Genomic DNA, 14030 nt, shown 5'->3' on the forward strand with positions numbered 1-14030 from the left:
TTCATTGTCTCTCTCTCCTTGTCTCTCTCTCCCTCTCTCTCTCTTTCTCTCAAAAATAAATCAACATTTAAAAAAAATTTAAAAAACAAATAGGAACCCAAGACAGTTTTGAAGGACAGTTTCAGACTGTCCGTATCCTGAGAGTGGGGACTCTGTCTTATTCATCATTCTGTCATAAGTACCTAGCTATATATGTGGAAAGCACTTAACAAATTTATGTCAAATGAACATCTTCTTACCACTAGTGAGAATTGCAGGGATTCCTCAGTAGTGCTAGGGGACAAGAAACACAAACGTGAACTGAGCCTCTGTTATATTCCTCCCCCGCAGCTCTAAGTGAGCAACTTGAATTCCCATAGCCGTGGTTGAGCCTGAGAAGAGGGTTTTCCTTTGGGCCTTTCAGGCCTTCTCCTATCCTGGCGCACTCTCCTTTCCAAAAGAACATAGTGCCCTCTCCGCCCTGGGCCTCCCACTGTAAGATCCATACAGGCTTGACCTCTCTGGAAGTGTCTCCTGCTGTTGTACCTTCTCAGCCCCTTTCCTTCCACACAGGGAAGTAAGAATATGTGCTTTGAAGTCAGACAGATCTGAATTCAAATCCTACTACTTTGTGTCTTACTGTCTGTGTGACTTAGACAAGTCACGTAACCTCCCTCTGCCTCAGTTACTCTACAAATGGAAATAAGAGTTCCTAACTCATGAAGTTAGTTGGAGAATAAGAGATGATAATGAAAGCCTCTTGATGTGAGCCTGGCACAGGGCAGCATCACCCATGACTTCTCACCCATCTTTATAAGGTCCATGTTCCATTTCCTTGGGGATTTTGACTTGCTGGGGCAGTAACATATCTGAGGTAGAGAATATGTTTACATTTCAACATCTTTCTGGAGAGGTCTTTCTACTGTGCTTGCTTTGTGATCTGCAGGGCCTGTTTCTTCATATGATCTATCTATGCGCTCCATGCTACCTTACATACTTAAAGTCTCCCCCAGTCATATCCAGAGCAGAACCTCAGAGTTTCTTCAGAACCCGGGGACTGCCCTGTAATGTAGATGCTCCTAACCCTCTTCACTTGCTTTCTAGAAAACTAACTTTATGTTCTTGTTATGGTGACCTCTTTACAAATAATTTTTGAAAAGTCTAAGATTTGATACCTCTGTGCTAGCCCTTCAGATCTAATGTGTGACTGTTTCTACTTTAAGGTCCTTTCAGCCTAAGAGAAGAAATAACCCATATGAAACAATTAGAAATATTGAATAATGTGAGGCCAAATGACACTGGATATAGACTGTAAACATAGTACAAAACAAATTAGGATTCTTGGGGCTAAAGGCTTTATAAAGGAAAGTAAGTGTTTAAAGCTGTATGTGAGATGGGTGTCAGTTAGGTTTAGAATAAAGAATAGTACAGACACTGAACATTTTAAGGAGAGGAGGGGCATTATTTCTACTTTAAATAAAAAGTAAACTTTAAACGTATTTTGAATATCTTCATCCAGTCCCTCTCTGAGAGAGTCAGAGACAGATACAGAGGAAGTGTTTGGGTGAGAGAAACTTCATACGCACAGAAGACAGAAAGATCATTTTGACAAGTACATCTTGGAAAGCCCCAGCAAGAAGCTGAGGGAATTAGAGCAGGAATTCTCCCTCTAGGCACCAGGTGGCACTGCAAGTTAAATTGTGCCCATTTGCCTTCTTTGAGGGAGGGTTTATTTTGCAACTACAGGTCCTTGTCTTGGTGGTGGTAGGAACAGAAACCATTCCCTGCCTTGCTCCATGATTCAGAAGCTACTTATCTGCCCTCTACTCTGGGCCACTGACTTTTAGATGAGCCCGTTTCTTTTATCTTTCACCCTCTCCCCTCTCTCTGATCGGTCTTCAGTGTACACTTGCTTCTCTGAGCAGTATGTAAGGCCAGAAGTTGCCCGTTTGAGTGCATTCCACCCCTCAAAGGGTTCAGTGCTGGAGCTGATTCGTCAAGAACAGTTTTAACTCAGAAACCCAGAGTAAACCAGAGAGCCTACAGTGATTAAACCAGCTGGACATCTGAAGTTGAAAAAATCTGTTGCTACTCTCTATAAGCTAGTTGGTCTTCTACTCAAGGCCTTTTTAGATACCAGAATCCTAGATATATATGTCACTAAGGTAGACATTGTCAATGCTAGATTGCACTGATATTGGGAATCTTATAAACCTCTTAAATGATCAACGGTATTTCGTTTTGCTTTCAGCCGTGGATGGAGATCATTTGTCTCTTTCCTGTTGACTTGGTATTGGAACACAGCCATATGTTAACGCTTCAGGTTTGATCTTTACCTCTGTCTTTAGACAGAAACTTCACCAAGTGCCCTGTGGAGGAATAGACCTGTATGGTACTAGAGTAGGGAGGTAGTAGGGGTGACCCGGTGGGAAATACACCTTAGTCTAGTGCTGTAATTATGGCACCGGAGATTTTCTTTGGGGGAATTTAGCCCTTCCTCAGTAAATATATAATCTCTATAACATGGTATGCTTGGTATGGAAATGCAGCTTCAAGGTAAGCCCCTTGACCACCTCCTCCTCTCTCCCCCTTGTTTTCTAACCACAAGTGGTGCCCCCAAAATCCCTACTATGTGGACATCTGGAGTCACCACAGCTCTATTCCATATCCTTAGGATCAGAATGGATAACCTTCTATTTGGAAAGGTTTTAAAATTCAGCCTATAGACAAGAAACTGAAAACAACTACCTTTGGGTTACTCTTCTACCCCTTGTTCTTTTTAGCCTTTTCCAGCTTCCTCCACCCATTTTCACAGTATAATTTGGAACCCTACTATGTCTACTTATTTAAACCCAATCCCTAATTCTCTTCCAGATCATGGCTAAGCATACTTTAACCTGATATCTAGTAGAAGTTGGGAGCCAGTCGCATCATGTAGAGCACACACTTACCACTTTTCCATCCTTCAGTTCCCCTCCTTCTTCCTCTCCGATAGTGGTGGGGTTTGCTCAGAGCAGAACCTGGGTATCCTTCTGTGAGGTAAACTCAACCAGGAACAACAGGGGTTTAGTTGTCAAGACAGCAGTGAAATTCCTGCCTTCTGCCCTCCTTTGTGCCCTTGCCTTTCTTTCCAGGGCTCCAGTTCTAAGCATTCCTCTCCGTCTCCCTGTCCTTTCCCCTCCATAGACTCAGTATTCTTCTGAATGGGTGCCCATTTTAATCAGCCTTCCCTTTCCCTGCCTTCCTGCCTTACGTGCTGAGAAAGAAAGGCTCAGCTGCCTGGTGACTGAGAATGACCCAAGCTTGCTGTTCACATGGGAGTGAGGAAAGAAGGAAAGAGAGATTTTGGATCCTGCAGTCCAGTCCTTGCAGTGAAAGTTGCATTGTTTAGTATTATTGAGGTCTTGCTTTAGGAAGGATTCCAAAATATAATCTTCAAATTACCCATAAGCCCCTGTGGTTTCTCTCCAATCTTCTTAAACACACAGGACAAAAATGGTTCACTGTTCTAATATTTATACCCCTAAGCCTGCCAGGAGGAGAGTCAGTTTGCAAAAGGGAAAACTAAGGCATGAAATGCAAAGCTCACTCAGGACTTTACCATCATTAACTTTGTGAAGACGGTAAGGCAAGAATTAGCCCATTTTATTAAGAACGAAGCCAGAACTCTGGTCATTCAAGTGGTCAAGCCAGGTTCAAAACTGTGGCTTTCCAGTGTTATTTCCAGTCATTATAGCACACTGCTTGTGTGAAGCCTTTGTAGCTGTGGCCACTGAATGTGTCTTTTCCATAGAAGAGTATGAGCTAGTTTATACTCAGTATTGCCTTGAAAACTGTGGTGACAGAGGAATCTCTTGGGCTTGGAGAAAAGACATGGACTGTTCTAGAGACACTAAGGAGGCTGCTGGTTGTGAGGCAGATGTTCTGCTGCTTCTTTTACATGGATCAAACAAAGAGCACAGGCAATTGTCCAAGAAGCATGACTTTGATTTTGCCTAGCCTTAGAATCTATCAGCTGTGACTTTTCAGGGCTGGATTATGGTGCATTAGCAACATTATATGCGGCTGAGAAAAGTTGATGGGAAGGTCTTCAGAGGTATACTAGATTTGTGTAACCAACTTTCAAACTGGAATCCTAAGGGTGTCACAATCCTCAAATCTAGAACAAATTTCTAGAGCTCTCCCTTTGCAATTAGTCTCATTTATCCCATGAACACAGAACCCCTCAAGTGTCTTCCTCTCATTCTGTATTTGTTAGAAAGGTAACCTGACCCTTGCTTTTGGTCACTTTTTACCCAGACGTTCTGCTATTTTCTTCTTCTTACTAGTTTCAAGTAATGGCTGGAATCCGTTTGATGCTGCTCCATCCATCAGGGGCAGTTCCCAAAATACAAGTGACTCACAGTCCTCTTAACCCCTTTGCTTTTGTTTGACTTTCAGTTTCTTCCATCCTCTGGGCCTATTTGCCAGGAAAAGTGACAAAAACATAGACTGCTGGCAGGTGTCTCTCTTCTCTAGGCTTTATAGAGTGTGCCACATACGAAGCATGGCTGACCCAGTCCCTTCCTTCTACCTCTCTTGCCTTCCAGGGGAATACATAACCAGAGGTGAATTGCATGGATTATTCATGTTTTTTTTGTTTTTGAGAGAGAGTGCACAAGCAGGGGAAGCACAGGGGGAGAGAGAGAGAAAGAAAGAGAAGGAGGGAGAGAATCTTAAGCAGGCTCCATGGGCAGCACAGATCTTGACATGGGGCTTATCTTGCAACCATGAAATCATGACCTGAGCCAAAATCAAGAATCAGACACTTAATCGACTAAGCCACCCAGGCACCCATCATGATGAACTCTTAATTCTAGCTCAGCTGACTTACTACCTGGGATACTTACAACATTTACCCTATACCTGGTGTGTTGGAACACAGTTTAATTTTAATGTTAACCTAAATAAAAGATTATTAGGAAAATAAATCTGCCTAATATTTATGTAAATACATATAAAATGCCAAATACAAAGGATTTCTAGATTGTCCACAATTTTTTAATCTCTTACTGTCTTCTTCCATAAGCATGAATAATGAGGAGCTTACTATTCTTTTCTATTCTTACTGTTCTTTTCCTGCTTTAAGTTTTGGGATATTTGCCTTTTCCAAAGCTTATTTTGAGCAGTGTGCCATGCTTTTAGACCATTGTCCCATAGAGAGCATTAATTCCCTTAGTAACTAACATTTATTGATTACCCTCTGTGCTAGACACTTCATTAAGTGATCAAAATACAAAAAAGACCCCAAATTCCTACCCTACAAAGTTTAATATCCAGTTGGAGGTGCAATATTATAAATTAGGAATTAGAGTACAAAGTTAGGACTTTAACAAGGACCCTGTAGGTGATTAAGAGAAGTGATAAAGTAATGAACAATGAGAGGCCCAGAGCAGGCTCACAGGAAGATGACTTCTGAGGCAGGATTGAAAGGAGTAGGGAAATGGAGAGCAGACACTGGAGAACAAAGTATTGATGGCAGAGCAGTAAACAGCCTGATGTATTTATGGTACTCGAAGAAGTCAGGTATGATTAGGAATATATGACGTGCAACGAGAGTGGCCAGATTACATTGAAGAGTCTGATGGGTGCCAACTCATACAGAGCCTTGTGAGCCATTCAGAGAACGTCAAGTTTGTCCCCCATTTGTGGGGAAGCTTCTTACAAAATGTAAACAGGTGATGACATAATTGACTTTGTAACTTAGAAAAATCACCTAAATAGCGCTGCAGAGGATCAGTTGAAGGAGGCAAAGTTAGCACCAGGGAGACAAATTAGGAAAGGGTTGTACTGACAGCAATGAAAGGTGATGAGGAATTGTGATAGAGATGGGAAAGGTTGAAGAATTCGTGAGATGGAGGAGGTAGGATCACCTAGATTTACTAATTGTTTAAATCCTTGGTGTTGCAGGGGTGTATGTGGATTCAGAACAGGGAAAAGGAGAAAGAATAACTCTGTTTTCCAGTGTGTAGATTGAGAAGCATGACTGATAGAACAGTATGACATCTTTCCATACAGCACATCTGACTTGTGCTTAAAAAAGTCTGCGGCTGTTCATTAAATCAATAGATTTTTATCTCCTTTTGTGTAAAAATAAGTGATGATATATGAGGAAACATGGACTATATCCCTAGTCATTTTGAGATTTTTAATAGAATACTTAGAGACCCAAGAGCCCCGATTATATTTTCGTCTTTTCTTCTGTCTATAAGTTCTTTTGTCTTTGGAAGAAAAAGGGAAATGTGGAATGTATAGCTGGTACAAAGGGAAGATTTTCAAATTTTCTGTTCTTTGGCACATGATACTCACATGGTGGACTCCTGACTATCAAATAGAGCATAACTCAAGGATAATAGAATGTACATGGCAGGAGACCTGTCAATTCAGTGAAGAGCAAGAAGGTAAAAAAAAATTTTTTTTAGATAAAGCTAACACTGGATATGAGAACAGACAGAAAATGAGATAAGGAATATTACTGTTTTATATGCCATAATAATGAGTTAACTCAAAATTTTAACACTCAAAGTTACCATGAGAATCGTGGAATAAAATTGATTCAGTATTTGATGGCTTGTTGTATGACTGGCACTATTATAGTAAATGCTGAGGAAGATATCAAAATGAATTCAGTAAGATCCCTTTCCACAGAACCTTACAGTCTATTCTTTTGGCACCTACAAGAAGCTCAACCAATTTGTGTGGAATAAATGGAATAAACAAACTAAACACAGAATTCCAGTGAGGAAAGGAAAGAATCAAAATCAGATGAAACCAGCTTCGTTAACTGAGATCAGATTCTAGAAGTATGCATATATTTAAAAAGGGGGCAGAAGGGAGGACACACACTGAGTAATGCAAAATAGTAGCAATAGAACTAATAAGAATGGTGTCCAGTAAGCTTAAACTCAGAGTTGAATTTGTAGATAAATGTTAGGGGTAAAGGCTTTAAAAAACAACAACATGAAAAACAAGAAAAGCAAAGAAAGTAAGTTAAATTGTTTGAAACAGATGCTGTAGTATTCACTGGCTACCTTGAGAAAGCATTTATTCATCTGTTCAACAGTAAATTGACCTGCTGTATGCTAAGCTGTTTAATTTCTGTTTGTTTGTTTGTTTGTTTGTTATTTTTTTCTTGTCAAGGAAGATGGTTTGACAAGAATTGGACAGACATGATTAAACTAGAAGACTAAAATAGAAATGCAGATAAAAGAGCACTTAACCTATTTTGAAGCTCCCATACCTGACCCAGATGAATTATATTCTGTGGAACTGAACATTTGTATTTATCATTGAAGACCTAAGTTCATTAAGAAAATTGGCATATAGGATGTGGTGGGTTGGAGGTGGACAAATATGTTGCCTTTTAAAAAATGGATACAGGTCATTAACCCTGATATTTATCTCTAGAAATTTCTGAAGCAGATTATTAAATAGATGTTTTGTGAACATGCTTGGAGGGAGAAATGGCGAGCCCCAGAAACCAGTATGTGTTCAGTGGGAACATGCCCTGCCTTATTAGCATAGTTTCTGTCTTTCTTTGGCAGGATTATTAAACCATTACATTGCATTGGTTAGTAAATTGTAGGTGGATTTCCACAAGCTTTGGCCATATTCTTATAATATCCATGTGGAAAAAAATGGGCATATGTGACCTGAACTATAGTACTTTTAAGTGATTCACAGCTAGTTGAGTTTCTCTAGCCCAAGATATCTATCTAACAAACTGACGGCCTCCTGGAGGGAAATTTTTAGTGATAGAGCATTTTTCTTGTTCTTATCCTGGTCAATTTTTTCATCAGTAAATTTGCAAGTAATTGTAATCTTAGAGGTATAATTAATACTCTGGATGACAAAAATCAAGTTTCAAAAGGTTAGAATAATAGGTCAAAACCAACAAGGTATATTTAATAGAAATAAATGTTATAAATTAGAATTTAGATTTTAGATTCAAAAATTGTGCAAGTACAGAAGGGCAAGACTAGGCTTAACAGAGAAGCATGTGATTTTTTGTTAAAGTACATATGTGGAACTAGGGTCCTAGTTGACTGCAAAACTCAGTATGAGTCAGTGCTTTGATGTGTGTGCCCAAAAAGCCAACACAGTCTTTGTATTAATAGAAGTATAGTATATGGATCAAGGAAGGCACTAATCCTCTGCATTCTTTCATTCTTTGCTGGTCAGGGCACATCTGGAGGTTGTGTTTTGTTCTGGGTACTCCATTTTAAGAGAGAATAGAAAGCAGCACACACCCAGAGGTTGGAACCAGGATGAGGAATCGTTCATTTCTCTCCTCCATTCTTTAGACCTTTGTTGAGTGTATTCTGTGTGCTCAACTTTGAGGTTATCAGAATCGTGGATATATAACTTGTAACAGAGACTTAGGGGAGAAATAGCAGTTGAGTTTAAAAATGCAAAGTGTTTGTTCAGGAACTCTGCCCATTTTTAATTGGATTACTTAGGTTTTTTTGGTGTTGAGCTGTGTAAGCTCTTTATGTACTTTGTATATTAACCCCTTATTGGATATATCACTTGCAAATATCTTCTCTTATTCAGTGTTGTTTGTCATTTTGTTGATGGTTTCCTTCACTGTGTGCAAAGGCCTTTTTATTTTGGTGTATTACTGATAGTTTAATTTTGCTTTTGTTTCCCTTGCCTGAGGAGACATATCTAGAAAAATGTTTCCATGACCAATGTCAGAGAAGTGACTGCCTGTGTTTTTTTCTAGGGTTTTATGGTTTCAAGTCTCACATGTAAGTCTTTGAAACATTTTGAAAGAGATATGACCTGGTAACTTTAAAATTCCTGTTTTTAACTCCAGAGGGTAGAAGCAAGACGATGACCAGAAGTTACAACGAGGCAGTTTTTGGTTGCCAATATTTAAGAAGCATCTCTAATAAATTGCAGTTATCCTTTTCAGGAATTAAGCAACTTCCCCAAAGTCACATTCCTAATTGGTGGCAGAGCTAAGATGAAAGCCCAGCTTTCTGGATTCACGGACCAGAACCCTTGGGCTCTGCCATGATGTTACACAGGAGATTTCTACTGTGGGAGGAGGTGAGGTAGGGATTGCCTGTTTCCTTCCAGCTATGAAGTTGTATGTTCTTATTATAAACCTTTTGCTATGCAGTAGTCCTTTTTGGTTCTCTGTTTTCATGTGTGAATTGGTTAGATTATTGGAATAGATCACCTCCAAGGTTAAACAGATGATTTCTTTAATTTCCTTCCTTGATTCAAAATGCTTCAGTTTATAATGCATAATAGTCTTACAACTGTAACTTGTTCATTTCTAATCAAAAACAAAAACTGTGGCTAGATACAGAAGTGTGGAACTCAGGATTCTTAAATCGTGGTGTTTAGGCCATATGTAGTCTTCCCTTGAAGCACGTGTTTTAAAGATGTGGATCCATTATTTAAAACATGAAAGCAAAAATCAAAGAAGAAATTGTGTAGACTCCATGGCCATTTTAGATTTCACAATAGTCACTGGAAAAAAGAAACAGGAGTTTCTGGCCCTCAAAGTTCATTTCCTCCCCATTCTTCTTCCAACACAGAGCAGGAAAGGATGGTGACCTAGATACACAGTCAGAGAGCAACAATGCTGAACTTTCTCAGACACAACTGAGTAACCTGGGTCTGGCCAGTTCTAGGACCAAGAAGGCTAGTGAGAGCTGACACGGAGGAACTGTCTGTAAACAAAAGAAGGGGCAATGGCAGGAAGGCAGAGGCCTGGGAAAGGAATCAGAGGGAAGAGAAGTGTTACTTTTATCAGGTGTGATACTGGCAAAAATAACTTGTTTAATGGGAAATGCCCTGGATCACACCATCACCCTCAAGATCTCCTTTCTCTCCACTCTGTACGTTGGGGCTACTGAATTAATGAGCAAATACTCATAGGACTGTGGGTACAGAACACAATGTTCATGGTTTATGCCATTATAAACATTTTACAGGGTACTTGGAAGATGGGTGGAGGGTGGGGAGTGTTTCCAGGAGGCTAAAAATGTAGCTTGGGCTTTTTCCCCCATTTCTTGGAACTCCTCATTCCTTATACTATATCAATGTTTTTCTAACTATTTTTAAACTTCAATCCACAGTAAAAAATGCATTTTACAACAGGACCCACTGTGAACACAACGCATGCACACACATCAGTAGGTCCATGTATGAAACAAAAGAGTCCCAAAGCAGGAAATACACTTCTATGTATTCTAAGCTGTTTCTACTTAGATGTTTTTAAATGTTGTCACAAACCAGAGTTGAGTACATGGCCACCTCTAATGCTGTTCAGAATTTGAGAAATACCGTGCTACAGCCACCAGAGTTGAAATGACTTTGGAAGTAGCCTGACACATGGCAGCCAAGACCCTAGGTCTAAGTCAGTGATTCCCAACTGGGGAAGGTTTTGTCCCTCAGAGGAGATGTGGCAATGTCTGGAAATGTTTGTGATTGTCACACAAGAGGTACCTGGGAGGGCAGAAATGCTTCTAAGTGTTTGATAACGCACAGGACAGCCCTTCACAACAAGGATTTAGCCTAAAATGTCAGTAGTGCCAGAGTTGGAAAACCTGGCTCTGAAGGTAATTGAAATGAGCTGACACTTCTAATCTACTATAGATCTTTTACAACGGCAGAAGCTTTAACCTGATCTTCTTTTACTCTTTTACTTTGAACTGTATTTGGTACATTAAGGAGTTGGAGTATAATCACCCTTGGATTGTCTACAGAGGTAGCCCAGTTGAAAAAAGGATGAGAGGAATGATTCTGCTGTATCTTTCATTTAGACTATACCAAGCATTTTTTGTTAGAATATTGTTACTGCTGTTAAGAATATTTTCTCTTTTTTTAATGTTTGTTTGTTTTTGAGAGGTAGAGAGAACACAAGCCAGGGAGAGGCAGAGAGAGAGAGAGGGAGACAGAGAATCCAAAGCAGGCTCTGAGCTGTCAGCGCAGAGCCCAAATCGGGGCTTGCACTCACAAACCATGAGATCGTGATTGGAGCCGAAGTCAGACACTTAACCAACTGAGCCACCAGGCACCCCAAGAATATTTTCTATGTTATGATTTCACTCTCCTTCTCCCCCTGTCCTCCCCATTAGGCTCACTTACCCACGGCCCCTCCTCACTCAGCCATAGAAGCTCTTAGCAGAGAAGAGAAGGGAATTTGGCTAATTAGATTAGACATGGTCCCTTAAGCTTTCTCCCCTTACTTGTGAGAGTTGATTCTGTTGTTTTGATGGGAAATGACCTTGTGCTAACCTTGAGGTGCTGTCTTAAGCCCTAGTATTAAACTGTCTCCTTTTTAGCCACTGCTCCATTCCTCTATCTGTAGCTATTTCAGACCAGGTTCTTGTGAACACGGATAGACTTGCACTCCCAGTGTAATGAAAAGCCCTAATCTCCACATCCTCCCTCCTTCCATGTCTGGCATCAGAGAAGCTCATGAATATCTCAGTGTCAATCTGTTGTTGCTTCTTTCTCACTTTATTGGCTATTTCTGGGCCCACTAGTAAGGCTGCCATGTGCTCTGAATCATTCAGAGATGGCCTCATAGAACAGACCTGGTTTGGCTTTTTTTCTTCTTCTTTTTACTGGGGAAAAGGTAGGATGGTAGGAGGAGATAGCTCTAAATCAAATAACAGAACTGGAATAGTAGTAGAAAATAAAACCAATGCTATTTGTGGATGTTCGCTACCATATTTATTTTAGCATATTTACCTCATGCATCTTGAATTACATAAACAATAACATTTGTATTTAGTAAATGAATTCTTATAAATAATTTATAATAAATAGACTGAGAGATATGTGTTTGTGTCCACCTTGAAACTTCAGATTTCTGTTAGCATAATAGTAAGTGGTACCAGCAGATTCCAGAAACTGACACTGGAAAAGCTCCTGTGGCACCTTGGACTTCAGACACATGCATTCCATTCCTTTTGCTTCAAGAGAACTATAGGGATACAGATTTCTTTTTAACTTTCCCACTTGTAAGTTAGGAATAGAAAGACACATGTGGAATAGAGAGATGAAGGGAACTAATAAGCTAAGGCATTAGTCTCTCTTTTAATTTTCCAGTGCTTAATCTCTTCGCGTTCTCTAGCCCGGTTTCAGAGTGAACAGACCAATATGAAGGGAATCAGTAAGACTAGATAAAGCACTGTGGTGGTATGTGTGGAGCTCTACTCTGGAGAAGGATGATGGAATAAGAGGAAGGGAAAATGGGGATGGAAAGGGGAGAAGAGATCATTGGATGAAGAAACCCCTGCCTTCTTTGTTGTCATCAGTTGTTGGTTCTGTGCTAGGTGTTAGGCAAGGTAAATGATACAGAATCCCTGAATCTGGTCATTTACAACTTAAGAAAGGCATTTTGTGTAATAATAAAGGATGCCTTAGAAATTGTTCTAAAGCTCACAGATTTTTTCTGTTCTGTCTGAGGCGCAGGGCAATTTGGGTGGTGGTAGTAGTCGGCACTGGTCATTTTCTTGGTTTTGGCTTTATGATTTTTTTTCCTTCTACCTTGGGATGCTCATCATTCACGATAAGATACCATATCTCAGGAGTTCTGTGAGCACGAAAGGTTTCGCTGCCCTGCCTCTTTTCCATGGGCTGTCTGGGGCTAGGAAATGAAACATGGCTAACCCTAGATGTCCAGGAGAAAGCCTGTTTTCTTAGAGGAAGAGAGGTAGGAGGAACCTGGGCAAGAGGAGAATCTTGAAAAGGGTGAATGTTTAAATCTGCGTGGTACAAGTGTGTGTGGTTGGTGTCTTTTACCTTCAGGGTATGAAGAAGCCTGAGGGTAAGAGAAACCACAGCACCTTGCAGGTAGAAGCCACTTTGTACATTACATTCCTCTTTTTAGACATGCAGTTTGTTTCGTTTCCACCAATTTGTACAAGTCCTATACTTTCTCATATTCCTTACATTCCTGGGAATAACTTGTTGATCACTTCTGTGCCTCAGGGTTTATAGTGCTTGACAGTTTCTTTATCAGCAGTTGACATTTACTTGGAGACCTTAGTTCTCTTTGTCAGTTCCACTTAGCTCCCACAACTTGAGTTGACTCACTGACTCATCCTCATCATCAAGGACCTTATTTTACTTTTCCCTACTTTGTTTCTCCTTCCCAACATTCCCATTTAGGGTTTGATAAGTTGTAGTTCTATAGATTTGTATACATTTATACACTCATTTTGCCATGTGCCAAAATTTGTTTTGCACCCAGCGGGTATGCTTGAGTCACGAAGTCACAATGGAAGAGAACAAAAAGGACATCCTTGCCATAATGCAGTGGTGCAAGGGCCTGTTCCTATCAGGTGAATTAAGGTTAATTCAAAACAATCAGACTCCTATATTGTAAGACGTGCCCAGAAGATGACCGAGGTCCCCAGATTTACTGTTCAGTATTCTGCTCTAAGAAGGGTTGAGCAGATGCTGAGATAGATACCTTTGAAGAGTGGAGTCACAGGCATCGCTGGCCCCAGAGAACAAGAATAAGGGTACACTGGCTTATGTGCAAATGGGAATGAGAAGCTGAGCTAGAACTAATTCCAGGCAAAGGTTTCTGGTTTAAGATTCTCCTGGCTTTTTTGGAGGACTTCAAGATTTTGGTTTTCACTCCAATGAAACCAGTTGCTCAGATGAGACCCTAGTGCACATCATTCACCTTAGCAGAAGTCACACAAGTATTTGTGGCCTGAGGTGAAGAACGAGAGTTGGGTCACTTGATTCCCTGCAGATAATCTGATCAGGCCATTGCATACACCTCCCTTTGCTGACCCTTTTCTATAAACAGGAACAGAAATTCTTGCTACTGGATCCCTTTCATCAGGCGTCTTAGGCTCGCTGAATGAAAAGCCCTATAAAAAGGAGATGCAGCCTAATAATATCAAATACGATCGTGATGGCTATTTTGGGCAAGAGCAGCTTTGTGCCGCTCTTGATCTCCATCGGTGTCTGCCATTCCTGCCCTGCCATTACCTTTCAGACTTCCTATTCTTAGAATCATTTGTGAG

General features: G+C 40.4%; 1 protein-coding gene across 10 annotated transcripts in view; it reads left to right on the forward strand.

The window, feature by feature from the left end:
• Positions 1–14030, forward strand: part of SNX19 (sorting nexin 19) — a 47224-nt gene that overhangs the window by 20020 nt on the left and 13174 nt on the right. The window contains exon 9 of one of the 10 annotated variants that reach the window (XR_001432405.3): positions 8936–9077. The exons of the other annotated variants lie outside the window; for them this stretch is intronic. The gene's annotated coding sequence lies outside the window, so the exon portion shown is untranslated. The remainder of the gene's footprint in view (positions 1–8935; positions 9078–14030) is intronic. 10 annotated transcript variants of the gene reach the window in all.

This window comes from Acinonyx jubatus, chromosome D1 (genome assembly GCF_027475565.1).
Source record: "Acinonyx jubatus isolate Ajub_Pintada_27869175 chromosome D1, VMU_Ajub_asm_v1.0, whole genome shotgun sequence".
Lineage (NCBI taxonomy): Eukaryota > Metazoa > Chordata > Mammalia > Carnivora > Felidae > Acinonyx > Acinonyx jubatus.